The following is a 6,429-nucleotide window of genomic DNA, read 5'->3' on the forward strand; positions in this document are numbered from 1 at the left end:
TGAGTGCTGCAGCACTCAATGCCCAATCCTTCTGTGTGCTGATTCCAGCCCAAAGCTTGGGAAATTATTTACCTGTGGGCTTCTCCCACCTCCTCCTGCATCCAAGGACCACGGGGATGCAGCTCTGTGGATGCTGGATACAGGCACAGAGCTCACCTGTGACACTTGGGGACGGCAGCACCTCCAGAATGGGCCTTCAAAAATAAAAATAAAATCTTAAAAAAATTAAAACCACTCAGTTAAATCAACTAAATACATATAAACTGATACCACTTCAAAACAGCAACACCTCACCCAAGCACAGCTCTCACCCCAGGGAGGGAGAAGTGCCAGAAATCACCTCGAAATCGCAGTCAATTCTCGGTGGAAGGAAATCAGCTGCTCTGCTGATAAGCAGCCACATATATCTCTAAGCTGGAGAGGTAGATCATTAAGGGGAAATGTTTAGAGAAATTAAATCCTTTTTTTTGCTGCTTCTTATGCTAATAGGGAAAAGCAGGCTGATTTGCAGGAGGACAACATTTAGCAAAATCAAATTCATCAACGTCCCCCATCTGTTCCCGTTCTCGTGCTGACTTCGTCAAAAATCAGCTTTCCTTCAACCAACACTCGCGTCACTCGGAGCCATTTCTGGGCAGATTTGTAAATAAACCACTTCTGCAAAGCCAGCCAGGCAAAAAAAATATCCAGGGGAAAGGCCTGATAAATAGAAATATAAGTTGGGATTGAAGGGATTGAGGAGCTGGCCAAGAGGCTGAAGGGACAGGGAATTTTAATCAGCCCAGCTGGGAAAATAACTCAGAGGCCAGTGGAGGGTTAATGATAGCAGAGGTGGGAAATCTCCAAAACAGGATCCTGCATCTCTGCCTCAGTTGCTCCTGGATGGAGCAGGATCTGGAAACAGCTCCATGCTGGAGCTGCTCTGTGTGCAGGGACCAGCAGCTCCTCCTGCAGCTCGTGGGGCTCTGGCAAGACCTCCTAAAATTGTCACAGTCACAGAAGAGAGTTAGGGAGTGTCCTGAGTTGGAAGGGACCCACAAGGATCACCGAGTCCAGCTCCATGTCCTCCTGTTTGTTATGGGAATTGGGGCTAAACTGGTTTGTGACATTGTTCTGCCTGTTCCCAGTTACTGGGGCATTATGGAGAAAGTTTTATCTCAAAGCTCAGCAATGAGGGTTTTCACAGAGTCACAGAACTTTTGGGATTGGAAGGGACATTAAAGAACCTCCAGTGCCACCCCTGCACCAGGGACACTTCCCACTGTCCCAGGATGATCCAAGCCCTGTCCAGCCTGGCCTTGGGCACTCCCAGGGATCCAGGGGCAGCCACAGCTTCTCTGGGCACCTGTGCCAGGGCCTCACCTCCCTCCCAGCCAGGAATTCCTTCCCAATATCCAACCTACATCTTCCCTTCTCCAGCTTAAAGTCCTTTTCCCTTGTCCTTTCCCTCCATGCCTCGTCCCAAGTCCATCTCCAGCTCTCTTGGGACCCCTTCAGGCACTGGAAGGATTTTAAGGCCTCCCTGGATCCTTCCCCTCTCCAGGCTGAACACCAGTATTAAGTACCAAGGCTGCCATCCCATATCCTCCTTCCAGGGCAGGATTATTCCCTGTGCTCCCACATTCCATTTATTTGCCAGTCTGACCCACGCAGGCATTTCCAGCAGCTCCAGCTCCAAGGTGGGCACATTCCCCTGGATCACAGGTGGCACAGGCCAGGTGGCACCAGGTCTTTGTGGCCCCCAGGACATGGAGCAGAGAAGCCCAGCCCTGCTGGCAGCTCCGGCGTGGATCCCACTGGGACACGCACGGAGGATTTGGCTCCCGGCACCGCGGCAAACGGAGGGGAAAAATCCCTGATGTGCTGCCCTGAAGAGAAAACTGGTTTTTTATGTTCATTCACAGGGCAGGGAACCCAGAGGTCTGCAGCTGCAGCACAGGCAGAGCCCCAGGGCAGGATTGGGCTCTGCTCACCACCTGCCCATTCCGGAGCCTTCCTTCCTTTCCAAGCGCTGCGAGCCACAGAATTCCAGCGAGGAGCCCTGGCAGAGCAGCCCAGCTCTCCCTGGAGCAGCCAAAACGCTGCTCCTGCCCTGGAATTCTCCCATCTCCTGCCCCCCAGAGCCAGCAGCAGCAGCCTGCTGCCTTCCCAGGCTCCCTTCTCCCCTGGCTCCCTCCTCCTGGCCCAGCACGATCGGCGGTGGGAAGAGTCAGAAGGAGCAGGACAGAGCTGGGCAAGGGAAATCCCAGCAGGTTTTGAGGATACACCCATGGATGACAGCGTGCTCAGGAGAGCTTCCATAGAATCCTGGAACTGCTGAGCTTGGAAAAGCCCTCTAAGACCAAACCGCTCCCCCAGCACTGCCAGGGCCACCACTGACCTCTGTCCCCAAGTGCCACATCCACAAGGCTTTTAAATCCCTCCAGGGATGGGGACTCCACCACCTCCCTGGGCAGTTCCAACACTTCACCATCCTTTCCATGAAGAAACTCTTCCTGATGTCCAACCTGAACCTCCCCTGGCATGACTTAAAGCTGTTTCCTCTCATCCTGTCCTGGTTCTCCGGGAGCAGAGCCCGAATCCCACCTGGCTGTCCTCTCCTGTCATTGTGGGGAGCCTCTCCTCAGCCTCCCAATGTCTCACTCTTCACTGCCAGGCCTGGAAATCCAAGTGATGATCTCAATCCTCACAAAATAAATCCATCTGTGGAAAACCCAGTGCAGGAGCTGGAGATTTCCCTGTTCCAAACCCCATCCCACTGCCCTTCCTCTGGCTCAGCCTTAATTATTCATTTCCTGACATCCTCTCGTTCAGAAAAGTCTCACCAATCCATCAATCCTGCTTTTTCCATTTGTTTGCTCCACGCCACTGAGGGCATCCACAGGCTCAGGTGACACAGCCGAAAATATTTACATTTCCTGCTTTTAACGTCCTCTTTAAAGCCACGAATTAACTTCAGGTGTCTCCTGTGAAGTGAAAATTCCTTCAGGGAAGCACAGCAATCCTTCTGTAGCATCTCCACGTTGCCACCACGTGGTCGGATGGTTCCTTTCTCTTCCTCTGGCCTCCCCTCTTCCACAACTCCCTGGAAGTTGGAGCAGCCCTTTAAGAAATGTGCTCCAAAACTCTTTTAAAAATATTTTTTAAAAATAAAAATAAATTCTATTTAAGCGCAGCCAGGCTGGAGCAGCGTGAGGAGCATTAACCATTAGTGCTAATTATGCTAAACTCCTAATTATCCTAAACAAAAGCAAAGAGCGATGTCCCGGAGCCCCACCTGCACATTCCCCACCCTGACCCGCAGCCAGATCCAGCCCCGATTTCTCCAGGCTCCACCCGGCTTCTCCCTTTCCTGGGCGTGCAGGAGACAAACGAGGCATTGCAGGAGGGATTTCAAGGAGGAAATCTTGGGAAAATAGGGATTCCAAAGGTTTCCTGATGGTGTTCCTGCCGAGGGGCTCCCTCCCAGCGAGGTCTCACTACACCACCCCATGGTGGATGGAGTTTCAGTCCTGGCTGCAGAATTCCAGAGGAGCATCCCAACTCTTCCCTGGGGCCAGCAGCTCCTGGCAGGGTTTGTTGGTGCCTCTCCTGCTGAAGAAAACAGGAGGAAAACTCCAGGGAAAGCTCAGATCCCAGGAAGAGGGGATTTGGCTCCAGTGATCGCTGCCCAAGGCGCTGACAAGAGGATGGATCGGGAAAGGGATGGATCAGGAAAGGGACGGGTCGGGAGAGAAGGGATGGATTGGGAGAGAAGAGATGGGTTGGGAAAGGGATGGATGGGGAAAGGGATGGATCGGGAAAGGGATGGATCAGGAAAGAAGGGATGGATCAGGAAAAGGATGGATGGGGAATGGGATGGATGGGGAATGGGATGGATGGGGAAAGGGATGGATAGGGAAAGAAAGGATGGATCAAGAGAGAAGGGATGGATCAGGAGAGAAGGGACAGATGGGAAAGGGACAGATCGGGAAAGGGACAGATCGGGAAAGGGATGGATCAGGAAAGAAGGGATGGATCGGGAGAGAAGGGATGGATGGGGAAAGGGATGGATCAGGAAAGAAGGGATGGATCGGGAGAGAAGGGATGGATGGGGAAAGGGATGGATAGGGAAAGGGATGGATCAGGAAAGAAGGGATGGATCGGGAGAGAAGGGATGGATAGGGAAAGGGATGGATCAGGAAAGAAGGGATGGATCGGGAAAGGGATGGATAGGGAAGGAAGGAATGGATCAGGAAAGGGATAGATTGGGAAGGAAGGGATGGATCAGGAAAGGGATGGATCGGGAAAGGGATGGATCAGGAAAGGGATGGATCAGGAAGGAAGGGATGGATCAATAAAGGGATGGATCAGGAAAGGGATGGATCAGGAAGGAAGGGATGGATCGGGAAAAGGATGGATCAGGAAAGGGATGGATCAGGAAAGGGATGGATCAGGAAAGGGATGGATCAGGAAAGGGATGGATCAGGAAAGGGATGGATCGGGAAAGGGATGGATCACCCTCACTGTGGGCTCTGACAAGTGATGCTTCAACCTTGACAGCTCCCTCAGCAAATTGTCACCACAGCCATCAAGCAGCCTGAGCTAAAAACACGGGGATTACACCCAGGGCGTCCTCCCTGAAGAATTCCTGACATTTCAGGAATGTTTGGCTTTTCCTCATGCAGGGATTTCATTGAGCAGCTCTGGAGTTGTGGCACATCCTGCAGCATCTCAAAAAGGTTGGGAATTCTGGAGATGGGCACATGTGGGCAGGTGGGGGATCATTCCTGTTCCTGGGAACACACAGAGCCCACAGAGAAACCTGTGGAATTCTGAGGAAAGGATCTGTATAAAACCACACTTCAAATACTTCCCAAATATTTGACAAGAAAAGGAGGAAGAGGGAGAAATGGCTACTTATCCATTTATCCCAGAAACCTTTCCTCTGAACACGCCTTTTCCTTGATTCCTGATACATCCATGTGCCAAGGAATTCCAAGGGAAATTCAGAGAGAATCTTCCTGAGGAATCAGCAGTCACAAAAAGGGGGAAAAAAAGGGCACTGAGGTCCAGGCTCAGCAGAACAGAAAGACTCTGGAAGGAAAAGCACAGCTGAGAAAAATATTATCTTTAATAATATTAAATATTTAATATTATTATTATTTAATATATTATTTAATAAATTATTGAATTGATGGTTTCTCATTTTGCACTTTAAAACTCCTGGACAGAGACCTGATTTAATTTTAAAAAATAACTTTTAGAGACACACAGATTTCAGAGGTGCTTTTTGCCCCCTCTGGTGTTCACAGGGATTTCAGAACCTGCCCTCACTTCAAGGACATCGCTCACACAATCAAACCCCTCCTGCCCAGGATTCCTCCTGGGATTTTTTTGGGAACCCAGCAGAATTCCAAATTTGTCCTTTTGGATCTGCCTTGCAGTGAAAGGGAATTGCTGTAAGTGAATGGAAGTGAAATTTGTGGCTGGGAAGTTTCAAGCAGGGAAAAGGGAGGGTTCAGGCAGAATCTCCTCTAGAAAGTCACGGGATTAATCGAGGTAGGGAGTTTGGAATGTAAAGAAAAGCTGGTCCAAGAGTGGGGAATCAACCATGGAATAAACCTAGGGAAGGGCCAAAGGTGATCTTGTCCAAGATCTCTGCAGGAGGCACAATTCCCTCTTCTTAAAGCAAAGAAATCTTAAAATTGAGATTGAATTTGGTGTTTCTAAATACTAAATTCTAAATGTTGCTAAACACTGAAATTTCTCCTTCCCCATCAATCACTGTCACAACTGAAATCACTGATTTCCAACCCAACCTTTGGCAAACACCAACTGCCAATAATTCCCAGACTTTTCTTTCCCATCAGGCCCTTCCCAACTTTTTTAGTATCTACAAATATTTCAGTTTTGACTTTTCCCTTGGGTTTTTTTTTTTTTTCTTCTGCAGTTATTTCCTGTTGGATGCAACACTCTGAGTGGAAGAGGAGGGGAGTGGGGTTTGTGTGAGCATGGAGTGTGGAATTCTCAATTCCTGACTCCTGTCAGGGAGGAGCTACGAGCATTATTATTTCCAGAAAATTCCAGCAGCGCTCCCAGCATTCCTCCTCTGGATTTGTCTCCTCCCCAAGAATCCTCTTTCACTTTAGAGCTGCCACAAGTTGGAATTAAACTTCCCACTCCAAGATTAATCCCCCAGAGTTGATCCCTTCATGGATGCAGCGTGGGAGGGCCAGGGGAGGGGCCCATCTGCGGCTCCCTCGCACGCGTTTCACGCCACCACAGAAAAGAGTCGCCAAAAACATGAATTTTAAACATCATTTGTCAACTCCAGCCTACATTTCTTGCTACACAAAACTATATTTTATTATCATTTCTGGCTAAGCTTTGCATGAGTGAAAGCTCCTTCCCAAACCATTGGAACCAAATGAGGTACCCAAGCCAGTC

General features: G+C 49.7%; 1 long non-coding RNA gene across 1 annotated transcript; it reads right to left on the reverse strand.

Moving 5' to 3' along the window:
- Positions 1-27: 27 nt before the first annotated feature.
- LOC117244559 lies at positions 28-3,819 on the reverse strand. The gene is made up of 3 exons (XR_004497908.1): positions 3,278-3,819; positions 2,826-3,085; positions 28-194 (listed from the first exon to the last, which is right to left on the reverse strand). It is a non-coding gene; the product is annotated as an uncharacterized LOC117244559 (long non-coding RNA).
- Between the last annotated feature and the right edge of the window lie 2,610 nt (positions 3,820-6,429).

Source organism: Parus major, chromosome 5 (assembly GCF_001522545.3).
Source record: "Parus major isolate Abel chromosome 5, Parus_major1.1, whole genome shotgun sequence".
In the NCBI taxonomy this organism is placed as follows: Eukaryota; Metazoa; Chordata; class Aves; order Passeriformes; family Paridae; genus Parus; species Parus major.